Raw genomic sequence first — 16444 nt, 5'->3', positions numbered from 1 at the left:
CCTAAACATTTAAAAAATCTTTCTTACTTTACATACAACAATAGTTTAGTTATATATTATAGACTTATAGAAGAGACCTTCTAAAAACATGAAAAAGTATTACTGGCACGTGAAACCTTAAATTAGAGTGAGTAAATGAAGACTCGGCACCTCACTGCTGAAAGGTTGCCGACCCCTGGTATAGGGTGTTGTTCATGCAGCCATCTCACAATGCATGGAAGTTAGAATAGTGGGAACGCTGCAGGACTTGGTGTGATTCTGGGTGGGAAGTAGATGTAAGCAGAGTCCAAATGGACTCTCCCCTGACATCAGGTGGTGAGCGGTGGAAAAGGACTTCAGGGACTGATCTCATTTGCATGGGCTCACCCACCCTGCCTCGGTGCTCAGCATGATAGGATTACTTGCCTAAATGGTCACTTTTGGCTTGTGTGGGATCCCCAGTTTCTTTATTATTGGGGTTTGGGCAATAAGGAGTTTTATCCTGGTTGTTGGAACCCAGGACGCAGAACTGTACTTGGTATTGTCAAATTGAGAGACTCACCCTCAACTAAATAGCACTCACTAGGCAAGTGAGTGAGAGATGGTGAGGATGGGTATTTGTGTGAGGTCTGAGCTGCAGATTTGACCTGACTTTTGCTTGCTACTGTACTAATTTAGACTCAATAGACAGCCTTGCAGAGCAGTGATCCCTGACATCTAGATTTAAGTATTGTATCTGCTTTGGGAAGTATCTCTGATGCAAGAGACTTTCTAGTGTGCATGAGTAATGAAGTTCTTCCCATTAACAGCTGAAATCACTCAGAGCTGTGATAGGTAGGGGGTCCTGAAGATATCTTGGTGTAGCCAGTGGGATGGCTGGTGGAGTGATGTGGCCAGTAGGTAGTGGGGCAGCAACTGAGTATACCTCTGAACTCTGGGTCTGTACTATCCAAGGACAGCAGCTGTGAGTGAGGTGCAGGGAAAGGACAGGCATATTAGTGGGACTTTTGGGTTGCTGGACTTCTTGGCTCATGATTTATGTTTATGAATCTGGTTTGTGGTGTTTCCCCAAAATAATGCCACATTGTTTCCCTCCATTTATTAAAAGGTTTTGCTACCCTCAGACTCTGTGCTTGCAAGAAGGGAAGTATTGCCTCTTAGAGGTGTCCAGGGGGTGGTGTGTAATTGTCCCAGGTCACTGGGTGGGGGCTCGAGCCGGTTGCATTGTGTTATTCACATGGAACCCCTAGATACTGAACCCAGCCCTTGTTGCTGCCGACTCTGACGAGCAGAATGGTTACATGTAGATAAAGTGAGTTAAGTAGCAATGTGGGGAACTTACAGACACAGCATCTACAACCTCAAGTATCAAACACCAGGAGTCAGGCCCTAAAAATTATGAGATTTGTAAAGATGAAAACATTTTGGGTTATTTTTATTTCCTTTCTGGGTTTAATTATTATTATTATTTATTATTTGTGTTATTGTAGCACCTTGGAGCCCCAACCATATCCCAAGATCCCCTTTTTATAGGCACTATACAAACAGTACAAAATGGTGGTCCTTGCCCCAAAGAGCTTACAATATACGTATGAATTAAGAAACAATAGAGGGGTACAGGCAGAGCAAGGCATGACAATAATGGCTAGCATGAAAAGTAGTGGTCTCTGCACACCAGCAGCAATGCCATTGTCAAATTTTTGTAGGCAAGGTGGCAAAGAGATTTTTAAGGAGGGATTTGAAGGTGGATAATAAGGTAGCTTTGCAGGGGCTTTTTCAGGGAGCCCCTCCCGAATGTGAGGGGCAGCACTACAGAAAACACAAAGGGGTTTGTTTGAAAAATCTAACAAGTGGACTACAGAGGCTGGTGTCATTGCCCACTTTGGGGATGGGAGTTGACTTCTTGATAATAAATGAGAGATGATAGGTGGGGAGTGGATAGGTCATGAAGGGCCTTGAAAGTGAAGACAAGTGGCATATGTCTGGTATGATAGACAGCTGCAGTGGCACTGGAGCCAGCAAACAGAGCTGTAAACAAGGGAGTTTGAGTGAGACTTTTATTGGAGGAGAAGATTTACAGGATTTAGGTGGGAAGCCTATGACAGATACAGAGGCAGCAGTAGTAATGACCCAAGCAGTGGAAGACACAATGAAGATGACTGGATGTTGAAGCTGCAGCATGTACATGATCCTGGAGGGGGTACCCGAAAAGAGTTTTGTCTGCATGAAGTGCCACCCGATAGAGCTGATGGAAGGAAAGATCTGAGGATTGGAGATGCAGGTGGAAACTCTGGTCAAGTTTAGAAGGGGGTTCAAGTGGATGATGGAGCACAGACATGAGGAGGCTGAAGGGATAAGTTCAGACTTGCAGATGGAAGTAGAACCAAAGAACCCTGAGAAGAGACTGCTGGGAGAGGAAACTGGACGGTGAAAGCATGTGACTAAGAGAACCAGGCAGAGGAAAAGACTGGCCAGTGAAGGAGAAATAGAGCTCAGGAACAGGTTTGCAGAGTTGGAAAAGAAGGGGCACAGCAGGTGGTCGCTGAAGGTGAGAGGGCAAGGAAGAAGAGAAGAGCAGCTAGTCCTATAAGGAAGAGGGGAAGAGTCAATGGAGATAACACCAAATATGAGCCCCAGGAGGATATGGGATGGGTTGCAGAGGATTGCAAGGGTGAATAGGAATCGAGAGGACTTGCAGCCAGAGGGAACAGGGGATAGACCGGAGAATCGCACCGTCACCAGGAAAAAGGCAGGTCTATGTGATTGGGACTCCTTACTGAGAGAATAGACAGGCCTGTAACAGAGCTGATCCAGAGAACAGAAGGGTGTGCTGTCTGCCGGTGCTAAGATGGGATGTGGACCTGAGGCTGAAGAGGATCCTAATGGGAGTGGGAAAGAATCTGCTGATTGTCCTTCATGTGGGAACAAATGATATGGCTAGATTCTCACTGGACGTATCAAGGGAGACTATGCCAGGCTGGGGAAGACACTTAAGGAAATCGAGGCTCAGGTGATCTTCAGTGGGATTCTGCCTGTTCCTAGAGAAGGGCAACAAAGGTGTGACAAATTTATGATGATCAACAGATGGCTCAGGCAGTGGTGCTATAAGGAGGGCTTTGGGATGTATGGCCACTGGGAGGCATTCATGGACAGAGGACTGTTCTCTCAGGATGGACTTCACCTGAGTAGGGAGGGAAATAGACTTCTAGGATGGAGGCTGGCACAACTGATTAAGAGAGCTTTAAACTAGGAAATTGGGGGGAGATGGTTGGGAGATGTCCAGGTAATCTCCATGCCAGATTTTAACATTGAGAGGAAGAAAACAAAGCAAGAAAGGATACAGTCATGGGTAGGAGAATGGACATAGGAGGAAGGTAGTGTAGATACAATTCTAATAGGTGATACTGGCTGGTAGATGTATGGGTCTGGGCCCTAATTGGGTAAAGAATGTGAGTGAAGCCAAACAGCAAAAATTAAGATGTTTGTACACCAATGCGAGGAGCTTAGGTAACAAAATGGAGGAACTAGAGTTACTGGTGCAGGAAGTGAAACCGGATATTATAGGGATAACAGAAACATGGTGGAATAGTAGTCATGACTGGAGTACAGGTATTGAAGGGTATGTGCTGTTTAGGAAAGACAGAAATAAAGGCAAAGGTGGTGGAGTAGCATTGTATATCAATGATGAGGTAGACTGTAAAGAAATAAGAAGGGATGGAATGGATAAGACAGAGTCTGTCTGGGCAAAAATCACATTGGGGAAGAAAGCTACTAGAGCCTCCCCTGAGATAGTGCTTGGGGTGTGCTACAGACCGCCAGGATCTGATTTGGATATGGATAGAGACCTTTTTAATGTTTTTAATGAAGTAAATACTAATGGGAATTGTGTGATCATGGGAGACTTTAACTTCCCAGATATAGACTGGAGGACAAGTGCTAGTAATAATAATAGGGCTCAGATTTTCCTGGATGTGATAGCTGATGGATTCCTTCACCAAGTAGTTGCTGAACCAACAAGAGGGGATGCCATTTTAGATTTGGTTTTGGTGAGTAGTGAGGACCTCATAGAAGAAATGGTTGTAGGGGACAACCTTGGTTCGAGCGATCATGAGCTAATTCAGTTTAAACTAAATGGAAGGATAAACAAAAAATAGATCTGTGACTAGGGTTTTTTATTTCAAAGGGCTAACTTTAAAGAATTAAGGAAATTAGTTAGGGAATGGATTGGACTGAAGAACTTGTGGATCTAAAGGTGGAGGAAGCCTGGAATTACTTCAAGTCAAAGTTGCAGAAACTATCAGAAGCCTGCATCCCAAGAAAGGGGAAAAATTCATAGGCAGGAGTTGTAGACCAAGCTGGATGAGCAAGCATCTCAGAGAGGTGATTAAGAAAAAGCAGAAAGCCTACAAGGAATGGAAGATGGGAGTGATCAGCAGGAAAGCTACCTTATTGAGGTCAGAACATGTAGGGATAAAGTGAGAAAGGCCAAAAAGCCATGTAGAGTTGGACCTTGCAAAGGGAATTAAAACCAATAGTAAAAAAGGTTCTATAGCCATATAAATAAGAAGAAAACAAAAGAAAGAAGAAGTGGGACTGCTAAACACTGAGGATGGAGTGGAGGTTAAGGATAATCTAGGCATGGCCCAATATCTAAACAAATACTTTGCCTCAGTCTTTAATGAGAGCTAATGAGGAGCTTAGGGATAATGGTAGGATGACAAATGGAATGAGGATATGGAGGTAGATATTACCACATCCGAGGTAGAAGCCAAACTTCAACAGCCTTAATGGGACTAAATCAGGGGGCCCAGATAATCTTCATCCAAGAATATTAAAGGAACTGGCACATGAAATTGCAAGCCCATTAGCAAGAATTTTTAATGAATCTGTAAACTCAGGGGTTGTACCGTATGACTGGAGAATTGCTAACATAGTTCCTATCTTTAAGAAAGGGAGGAAAAGTGATCCGGGGCAACTACAGGCCTGTCAGTTTGACATCTGTAGTATGCAAGGTCTTGGAAAAAATTTTGAAGGAAAAAGTAGTCAAGGACATTGAGGTCATGGTAATTGGGACAAAAATACAACATGGTTTTACAAAAGGTAGATCGTGCCAAACCAACCTGATCTCTTCTTTGAGAAGGTAACAGATTTTTTAGACAAAGGAAATGCAGCAGTGGATCTAATTTACCTCAATTTCAGTAAGGCATTTGATACGGTTCCACATGGGGAATTATTAGTTAAATTGGAAAAGATGGGGATCAATATGAAAATTGAAAGGTGGGATAAGGAACTGGTTAAAGGGGAGACTACAATGGTCGTACTGAAAGGTGAACTGTCAGGCTGGAGGGAGGTTACTAGTGGAGTTCCTCAGGGATCAGTTTTGGGACCAATCTTATTTATCTTTTTATTACTGACCTTGGCACAAAAAAGTGGGAATGTGCTAATAAAGTTTTGCGGATGACACAAAGCTGGGAGGTATTGCCAATACAGAGAAGGACCGGGATATCATACAGGAAGATCTGGATGACCTTGTAAACTGGAGTAATAGTAATAGGATGAAATTTAATAGTGAAAAGTGCAAGGTCATGCATTTAGGGATTAATAACAAGAACTATTGTTATAAGCTGGGGATGCATCAGTTGGAAGTAACAGAGGAGGAGAAGGACCTCGGGTATTGGTTGATCACAGATGACTATGAGCCGCCAATGTGATATGGCTGTGAAAAAAGCTAATGCGGTCTTTGGATGCATCAGGTGAGGTATTTCCAGTAGAGATAAGGAGGTGTTAGTACCGTTATACAAGGCACTGGTGAGACCTCATCTGGAATACTGTGTGCAGTTCTGGTCTCCCATGTTTAAGAAGGATGAATTCAAACTGGAACAGGTACAGAGAAGGGCTACTAGGATGATCCGAGGAATGGAAAACCTGTCTTATGAAAGGAGACTCAAAGAGCTTGGCTTGTTTAGCCTAACCAAAAGAAGGCTGAGGGGAGATATGATTGCTCTCTATAAATATATCAGAGGAATAAATACCAGGGAGGGAGAGGAATTATTTAAGCTCAGTACCAATGTGGACACAAGAACAAATGGATATAAACTGGCCTTTCAGGAAGTTTAGACTTGAAATTAGATGAAGGTTTCTAACCATCAGAGGAGTGAAGTTCTGGAACAGCCTTCCAAGGGGAGTAGTGGGGCAAAAGACATATCTGGCTTCAAGACTAAGCTTGATAAGTTTATGGGGGATGGTATAATGGGATAGCCTAATTTTGGCAATTAATTGATCTTTGACTATTAGCAGGTAAATATGCCCAATGGCTGTGATGGGATGTTAGATGGGTGGGATCTGAGTACTACAGAGAATTCTTTCCTGAGAGTCTGGCTGGTGAGTCTTGCCCACATGCTCAGGGTTTAGCTGATCACCATATTTGGGGTCGGGAAGGAATTTTCCTCCAGGGCAGATTGGTAGAGGCCCTGGGGTTTTTTCGCCTTCCTCTGCAGCATGGGGCACGGGTCACTTGCTGGAAGATTCTCTGCACCTTAAAGTCTTTAAACCATGATTTGAGGACTTCAGTGGCTCAGACACAGGTTTGATACAGGAGTGGGTGGGTGAGATTCTGTGGCCTACATTGTGCAGAGGATCAGACTAGATGATCATAATGGTCCCTTCTGACCTTAAAGTCTATGACTGTATGATTAATTCTATGATAGACATGGAGGTGCCTGTGTTGGGAAGCAAAGAGAGAGCTGACATGGTCATAGTGATGGACTAGAAGCATGACATTCTGAATGGATATGAGGGAGCCAAAGTTGCATTTGTCAAGGCCAGAGTAACTGAGACATGAGATGCTAGAGCTTGGATGAGCATTTTAGCTGTGTGGATGGACAGGAAAGGATGTATCTTAGAGAGATTACACAGAAAGATTCAGTAAGACTTAGATGCAGCCTGGATGTGAGGACCTAGAGAGAGATGTGTGTTGAAGATGATTCTTAGGTTGCAGGCCTGAGTGACAGGGAGTATGGTGGTGGTGTCCACAGTGATCAAGAAAGGAGGTAGTGGTAAGAATTTTTTGGAGGAGAAGTTAAGAGCTCTATTTTACCATGTTGAGCTTGAGATGACAGACATTCATGAGGAGATGTCATGAGACAGGCTGAGCATTTAGTTTGGAGTCAGGTCTGGAGTAGAGGTAGATCTGAGAGTCGTCAGCATAGGGATGATAATTGAATCTGTGTTTGTGGATCAGATTACCTGTATATAAGGTGGAGAGGGCAAGGAGAAGGGGACCTGTGGAACCCCCCCACAGAAAGCTGGAGGGGCAATGAGGTTTTTGGCTCTTTAGGGAACATTTGGTTCAAGTTCTCAAGCTCTTCTCTGCAAGCATAAGGGCTACAAGAGCTGCCATACTGGGTCAGACCATGATCCCTCTTGCCCAGGGTCCCATCTCCAACAGTGTCCCATACCAGAGCTCCAGGAGGAGGGTACAGAACAGAGCAATTATGGAGTGATGCATCCCTGTCTTCCACTTCCAGCTTCTGGCAGTCAAAGGCTTAGAGTCGCTCTGAGCACTGGGTTGCATCCCTGACCATCCTGGCTTATAGCCATTGATGGACTTATTCTCCATGAATTTATCAAGTTCTTTTTTCAACCTTGTTATATTTTGGCCACCACCGCATTCCATGGCAATGAGTTTTACAAGTTAGTTGTGCGTTCGGTGAAACCTGTTTCCTCTTGTTTCTATTAAACCTGCTGCCTATTAATTCTCATAAGAAAGCCATTCCATACCACTGATCATCGTTGTGCCCCTTCTCTGAACCTTTTCCATTTCCACTATATCTTTTTGGGAGGGGATGCCCAGAACTGAATACAGTATTCAAAGGGTGGGTGTAGTAAGAGGAGGCCCTGAGACATAAACATTGGTATTAGAGGCCTAAGGCCTGAACTAAAATAATGGTCAAGACTTTGCTAACATAAAGCAAAGTGAAGCTGTGAGCCAGAGGCAGGATCTGCTCACAGAAGCTGGCAAGGAAAGGGCTGATGCTGCAAGAAGATACGTACCTAAAAGGTACTGAACACTAGAGATCAGAACATTCACATACTTGCACATCATTCCCACAGATAACAAGACAGGCCGACGCATTCTTAATGACAGGCAAAGTGGTAATTATATGGATTAGAATTTTTTGTTACAATCGCAACATGTACTAAGCGTGAAGAGGCGCACCTTACTAGTTGAAGGGTCTTTGCACCATCAATACGTCAGGAGTGAGTGTGTAACTTGTTCTGTACCTGAATGTATAGAATGATATCCCTGGGCGGTTGTCTTGTCGGGCAGGGGCAGTGATAAGGTTCCCGCCATCTCCTTGTGGTGTGTGTGTGTGATACGGCAATAAACCTGGCCGACGTGCCTTCGTACCTTACTAGACTCTGTGGTCATTGGGGGTTCTCTTCGGGTCTGCTGTGTCAGCTATCTGCGCAGACCTGGGGCAGCACACAGAGGGAACACACGCACGCAGCCGAGTGATAGCAACAAGGAGAGAGCAGAGCACCACACTGGTAGCATCTGACAACACACCTCTTGACAACTGTGGGTACCCCAGGGATGTCGATGGTGACATTATATTTTCTGCCTTATTTTCTATCCCTTTCGCAGTAGTTCTTAACATTCTGTTAGCCTTTTTGACCCCTGCTGCCCACGGAGTGGACTATCCACAATGACTCCAAAGTCTCTCTCTTGAGTTGTAACAGCTAATTTAAACCCCACCATTCTACTTGTGTAATTGGGGTTATGTTTCCCCTGTGTGCAGAGCTTTCAATTTATAACATTGTATTTCATCCACCATTTTGTTGCCCAATTTTGTGAGTTCCCTCTATAAATCCCCACAGTCTGCTTTGAACTTAACTATCTTGAATACTTTTTATCGTGTGCAAACTTTGCCACTTCACTGTTCATCCTTCTTCCAGATCATTAATGAATATGTTGAACAGTGCAGGTCCCAGTACACATCATTGGGGGACCCCTCTCTTTATCTCTCTCCAGTGTGAAAATTGACCAATTCTGTGATTGCTCCCTTTCAGTCAGTTACTGATCCATGAGAGGTTTTTCCCTCTCATCCCATAGCTACTTAGTTTCCTCCAGAACCAGCTGTTTCATGTGGCAAGCCTGGGAGGGAGGGGAGAGAAGCAGAGCGGTGGCGGTGCACTCAGGGGAGCAGGAGGAGGCGGAGCAGAGGCAGAGGTGAGCTGGGGTGGGGGGGGGTGGGGAGCTGCCGATGGGACTGGCACCCACCAATTTTTCCCCCTGGGTGCTCCAGTCCCAGAGCACCCTTGGAGTTGGTGCCTATGATGGCTGGTGCCGGAATGCTGCTCCTGGAAATGTGCAACCCCAAGCACGTGCTTGGTTTGCTGGTGCCTAGAGCTGGTCCTGTCCTTAGATCTGCAAGCCATGGATTTTACCTTAATGGCTTTAGCTTCCTTTATCCATTTTATTTTTAAATATCAGAACTTTTGCTTTATATTGATTGCTATCTATTTTCCCTTTTTTTTGTTTTGTTTTGTTATGTATTGGCCTTTATATTTCTAATTACTTCCTTCACTCTGCCACTGAACCAGACAGGGATTTTAATCAAAGTTCTCCTTTCTTGATTGTGGAATTGAGGGTTTGTGGCCGTGTAATAAACTACTCTTGAAGAACTCCATATTTTCATAGAATCATAGAATATCAGGGTTGGAAGGGACCTCAGGAGGTCATCTAGTCCAACCCCCTGCTCAAAGCAGGACCAACCCCAACTAAATCATCCCAACCAGGGCTTTGTCAAGCCTGACCTTAAAGACCTCTAAGGAAGGAGATTCCACCACCTCCCTAGGTAACCAGTTCCAGTGCTTCCCAACCTCCTAGTGACATAGTGTTCTAAATCCAATAACCTCCCCACTGCAACTTGAGACCATTATCCTTAGTTCTGTTCATCTCCACACCGAGAAACATCTAGATCCTCCTGTTTTGACTCCCTTTTCAGTAGCTGAGGCCGCTATCAAGCTCCCCCCCGCACCACTCCTCTCTTCTGCAGGGTAAATAACCCCAGTTCCCTCAGCCTCTCCTCATAAGTCATGTGCTCCAGCCCCCTAATCATTTTTTTGCCCTTCGCTGGACTCTCTCCAATTTGTCCACATTGTTTCTGTAGTGGGAGGACAAAAACTGGATGCAGTGCTCCAGGTGTGGCCTCAGCAGTGCCAAATAGAGGGGAATAATCACTTCCCTCGACCTGCTGGCAATGCTCCTACTAATGCAGCCCAATATGCCATTGGCCTTCTTGGCAACAAGGGCACATTACTGACTCATATCCAGCTTCTCATTCACTGTGATTCCCAGGTCCTTTGCTGCAGAACGGCTGCCTAGCCGCTCCGTCCTTAGTCTGTAGCAGTGAATGGGATTCTTCTGTCCTAAGTACAGGACTCTGCACTTGTCCTTGTTGACCCTCATCAGATTTCTTTGGCCCAATCCCCCAGTTTAGTGTCATCTGTGAACTTGCTGAGGGTGCAGTCCGTGCCATTGTCCAGATCATTAATAAAGATATTGAACAAAACCAGCCTCAGGACCGACCCTTGGGGCACTTTGCTTGATACCGGCTGCCAACTAGACATAGAGCCATTGATCACTACCCGTTGAGCCCGATGATCTAACCAGCTTTCTATCCACCTTCCAGTCCATTCATCCAGCCCTTAGTCCTTTAACTTGCTGGGAAGATACTGTGGGAGACCGTATCAAAAGCTTTGCTTTTGCTTTGCTTTGCTTTTTCTTTTTCATTCATAGTTTTCTGGCTAAATGTTTCCTCCCAATAACTTTTTATCATTATTTTCTTCAACTTTGGGAAATTAGCCCCAATTCACTATTGAAATAATTTACCTGGGGAGTTGATCTTTAAATCAAGACCAGAAGTGTATTCAAACCGGATGAGGGTAAGTTGGAAAGGGTTCAGAAAAAAGCTCAAGAATGATTTGGGAAAAAAAACACCTTACAATGAAGGAGCTAAATCTATTTCATTCCTCCAGGAGAAAGTTAAGCCATGATATGATCTGGGTCTTTAAGTAGCTACATGAAGAGGGTATTTTTGATAGTAGATGTCTCCGTAATTTAATAGAAAAAAGGCATGACAAGTTTCACAGGCTAAAAGCAGGAACAAGACACATTCAGACTAGAAATCTGGCACAAAACTTTTAACTATGAGGGTAACTGAACTTGGAAACAACTTTGCTATGGACCTAATGGATTCTCCAGCACTTGAAATTGTTACCTCCAGATAGGGTACCTTTCTAAAAGATATGCTTTACCTCAACCAGATGTAATGGGCTTGTTGCAGGAGTTTCTGGACATAGTTTTATAGCCTGTGAGATGCAGTACATTTGACTATATAATAATGGTCTTTTCTGGCCTTAAAATCTATGAAAAAGTTCCTGAAATGCCTTCTCTGAACTATTCATTATTCTCATAATAAATGTGACTGTTCAGTGCTGTGGAACCAAACCCTTCAGGTACTTGATAACATGTCAGTTGAACAACAATTTGGAGGCAAGCTCTGAAGTTGCTTCTGTTGCTAGATCCTACAGGTCCTAGACCTGGTATGTCCCAGTAATGACTCAGGCATATGGTTACAGTGCAGGGATAGTGTATGTGGGCTGCCAGAAAAGAGAGGTTGTAAATCCCCTCTGTACAATGGCATTTAAGCAGTTACGTGTTCACATGAACCCGTGATTCCTAGCTTGCCCCCTGGAGACAGTCCAAGAGAAGCTTGAGGCTTCTCAGCCCTATTGCATGGGATGTTCTCACCAGTCCAACCCTCTGTCAGAGACAAGTAGCGCTAGATCCACAAAGGGGTTTAGGCACCTACATCCAAACCTGGGATTCCCCAAACCCCTGTTCAGCTGCTGCCTAACCCTGTCAGCACCTAAATTTCCTACATGGGTGAGTTCCTTAGGCACATAGTGATCTGTTGCTGGGCTTGTGCAGTACTGACACCACAAAGCAGCTTGGTTCTTAACTATGCCTAAGTCCCAGAGAGATTCACAACCTGGGAATTCCTCTCTGTGTTGCCAGCAGGGCCCAATGCAGTAGGTGTGCTCAGAAGCCACATGGGGCCTGGCTACAAGATCAGCCTGTGCAAGGCATAGCCCCAGGAGAAGTTGTGTCTTAGCTCAGGGTGTGGGAACTCGCAGCTTCAATTCCCTCCTCTGCCTGAGTATGGGCAGGGATTTGAACTCACATCTCCCACATATGTCCTGGGCTATGAAGTATTCTGAAATGGGGGAGTCTCAATCTCTTCTGTTGCAGCTTTGTGTTTCACTGTGCAAAAGTTAGTCACTGAAGCAGGGACTTGAACTTTGGTCTTTTACATTCTCTTTCTTGCTCTGTAGCCCAATGACTAGTTAAGTATTTATACAAAGTGGAACATCTTCAACAGAACAGACTGAGAGACCTCTTGTGATTATTGGACCTAAAAGTTACCCTAAGCATAACTGTGGAAGATATGTGAAAAATCATAAAGAACCTTCCATCTAATTGACATTCCAGCTAATTGATATTAATTGGGTTTCTATGCCAAACATGAGTCTAGGTGACCCTGTCTAGCCTTTGTTTCCCTGGCTTATAATGCTAGGAAGCGGGGAATGGGCAGCCAGTGCTAGTGGTGAGAGCAGGAGTCGGGCCTAGAGGTTGGAGCAGAAGCTGGGAAATGGAACCAAAGGTCAGAAGCTGGATGCCAGAGCCACAGATCAAACAAGAACCAGAGCTACGAATCAGAACTGCGAATCTGAATGGGAATCAGAGGCTGAATATCCGAGTCAAGGGTCAAACCCGAACCAGAGCCAGGCATCAAAGCGGAGAGTCAGAACTGGAGTACCTGCAATCAGGAAAGGCAGGATCAGAAGTGAGTCCAAGGCAGGAGAAGGGCTGGGACAAGGCAAGGTCTGCCTCAGCAATAGATCAGGCATCCACCTTGCTTCCTGGAACTCTCTCCATGCTTGAATAGTGCACCAGGATCATCAGAGGCCATTTGAGTCTTCTGTGAGTGGCATTGCCTGTGGTGCCTAGTCTCCCAGTGTTTATAGTGCATTGACCCAGAGCCCTGCAGACCTGGATTCTAGCCCATTGGATCCTTACACATAAAGCCATATGCAGGTGAGCTAGACAGAAGCAAGGGTTAATGTACCAGCAGAGCAGTGGCAGACTGAATGGAGGGTGAGCCTTTTGCAGCTTGAAGGGCAAGTGGAGTTCTCTTATGACAAATCTCTGTCTGAGGAAGGAGAACATTTCCAGTTACTCCTGCGTGCTGTGCCTTGCATATCTGTGTGGTGCACCAATGGAAATGTCAGAGCTTCTCCAAGAAAAGGTGACAAGACTCCTTTATACTAGAAGGTGCTAGGGTTGCTACCAGCTCCCCCATAATACTTATTACAAGTGAAATGTATAGTATCCTGGTCTATGTTTTACAAAACAATGGTCCAATCCTGCAAACACTACCAGACAGAATAGTTACTGCTGAACATGAGTCCAGCTGAAGTCAATAGGACCACATCTACTAGCAAGCACAAGTGTTTATGAGTGACACTTAAAAACTGAATTATTTGGAAGGACTTAATTTTGGAGATATGCTAGACGGCTGATGCTGCCAGTAGTCTTTGGAGTTACTAAATCTTTTCTCTACCAAAAGCAGTGCACTCACAGGGCAGTTCTGTAATATTCTTATTCTGAAGGATAAAGATGAATGTCACTGAACTGAAAATTCGTGGTGGCTTAGGTGCAAGTGATCAGCAGCTAATTATATCTGTTATGTTCAAACAGAGCCCAACCCTGACCAGTAATGTAGTTACGTGATGCTTTCCAGAGGAACAATTCCTCAAAACTAAAAGTCATGAGCAAAATGTACTGAAAGGAACAAAATTGGGAGATATTTAGCAAGTACTAGATGCCCAGAAAAATATAGCTCCATAACTGCAGACCAGGTTTACTGCAGTTAGAAAGTCATCTTTGTTAGGAGGTGAGGAGAAGGAATTACATCTATATGTAGCTTCCCTCCCCCCTCCCTCTGCTTAGCAAGGGAGCTGTGTCCCAGAACAGCTTTGTTGGTTTGTCCTCAATTAATGGGAGGCGGGGAGACAACAGCTGTCACCAGCAGCCAGATGTGAAAGTAAGCTGGTATGCCCGGGTACGGCGTACCGGCAAGAGCCAGTGCACCATACTAGATTGACTTCCCCAGGCGGCAATTTAAAGGGCCTGGGACTCCCAGCAGTGCTGGGAGTTCCTGGCCCTTTAAATCGCTGATGGAGTCCCCGGCTGCCGCTGTACCCCGGGGCTCTGGCAGTGGGGCTTGGATGGCGATTTAAAGGGCCCAGAGTTCCCACTGCTGCTACCACCCTGGGCCCTTTAAATTGCCACCTGAACCTGCTGCTGGAGCCTTGGGGTAGCAGCAGCGGGGCTCCAGCGGTAATTTAAAGGGCTAGGGGCTCCCAGCTGCTACTACCAAAGAGGCCCGGGCTCTTTAAAGCTCCGCCAGAGCCTGGAGCCCAAGGGTAATGGCGGCAGCCGGGAGACCCCAGGGATCTGTCGGCAATTTAAAGACCAGGGGCTCCTCTGCAGTAGTGGCGGCTGGGAGTCCCTGGCCTTTAAATTACCATCGGAGTCTTGGGCCACCGCCATTAACTGAGGGGCTTCAGTAGTGGGGCTCAGGCAGCGATTTAAAGGGCCTGGGGCTCTGGCTGCTGTGGGGAGCCCCGGGCCTTTTAAATTGCCACGTGAGCCCTGCTGCTGGAGCCTTGGGGTAGTGCAGGGGGGATCTGGTAGTGATTTAAAGGGCCAGGGGCTCCCAGCTTCTGTTACTGCAGCGAAGCCCCAGGCCCTTGAAGCTCTGCCAGAAGTGTTATTTACTCCTTCTCATAACACAAGAACTAGGGGGTCACCAAATGAAATTAATAGGCAGTAAGTTTAGTACAAACAAAAGGAAGTGTTTCTTCACACAGCACACAGTCAACCTGTGGAACTCCTTGCCAGAGGATATTGTGAAGACCAAGACTATAACAGGAACTAGATAAGTTCATGGAGGATAGGTCCATCAATGGTTATTAGCCAGCATGGGCAGGGATGGTGTCAGTAGCTTCTGGTTTTTGAAGCTGGGAATGAGCGACAGGGGATGGATCACTTAATGGTTCTATGTTCTGTTCATTCTCTTTGGGTCACCTGGCATTGGCCACTGTCAGAAGACAGGATACTAGGCTAGATGGACCTTTGGTCTGACCCAGTATAGCTGTTCTTGTTTTCAGATTTCCCCTCTGTACAATGGGATTAATGATGCTTTCCTCTTTAAGAGCTGATGAAAAAAGCTAGATATTATCATTATTACCTGGCCACCACAGCATCTCAGCTGCACACCCACATGATAATTACAGCTGCCTAAATAACCACTGCCTCCTACCAACAATATTTCTCTTTCTGTTAAAAAAAAAACAAAAACACCCCAGGAAATTCACTGGCGAAAACCTTCATTAGTTCAGTGAAAACTGACCAGTAGTCTGATGTGACCTTCCAGAACACTGAGTTTAGCATAACTCAAGCTTATGAAATCCAGGAAATAGAGTTACATGCACATGCAGGATACATGCTCATGCAACCTTAACTCTCCCCTCTAGGAGTGAGGCCTCAATACACTCATAACACATATTTACATGCTGCTTTTGGCCTGTACTGAACAGGAGCTATAGACACCCGCCCGGCACTCACACACTTCGCTTACTCCACAGAAAGAACATCACAGCTGCTAAATGTTAAAACCCTTCAACCCTTATGCACACAATGTCATCTCACACTTTACTGTCACTTACCCTTCACTGAACAGACAGACCACAACCTTCTCCCAGCTAACTGTGGATAACCCCCAAGCTTGTATATCTTACAAACTAAAATGACACGTGTATGGCTGTAGGGGCAGGAACTGCCTTTTTACTGCATGTTTGCAGAGCACCCATCACAATAAGGCCCCAATGCTTGGTTGGAGCCCTTATATGCTAACAAAATACAAATAACTACACAGAACAGTGCATTAGCATTAATATGATCATATTCTGGTGTTTGCAGATACAACAAATAACTTTTTTGGGGGGTAGAGGGCATGTGAGGGTGCAGCAGAGGCAAAAGGGGGGAGGATGGGCATATGGGAACAAGTTAGGGAGCGAAACAAGGGAAAGAGGTGGGGAAGAAGGATAGAGACAATGGTGGAGTGCAGTGATATTGCAGGGTAGGTGGCATTATTGGCAGTGGGGTGGGTTGCTCATGCACAGTGATTGAAGTAGGTTTTAGAGTCCAACATGGGAAATCCAAAGGGTTCGCTATAACATGGCAGGTTGGGAAGGTTCCGGCCCCTGGCTCCCTGCTGTTGGCTGATGATGGCTACAGTTGCACCCAGTGGGATAAGCCTTTTACACCTTG

This window comes from Chelonoidis abingdonii, chromosome 3, assembly GCF_003597395.2.
Source record: "Chelonoidis abingdonii isolate Lonesome George chromosome 3, CheloAbing_2.0, whole genome shotgun sequence".
Lineage (NCBI taxonomy): Eukaryota > Metazoa > Chordata > Testudines > Testudinidae > Chelonoidis > Chelonoidis abingdonii.
The sequence above is the reverse complement of the archived record's forward strand: the minus strand, read 5'-3'. Positions refer to the sequence as shown.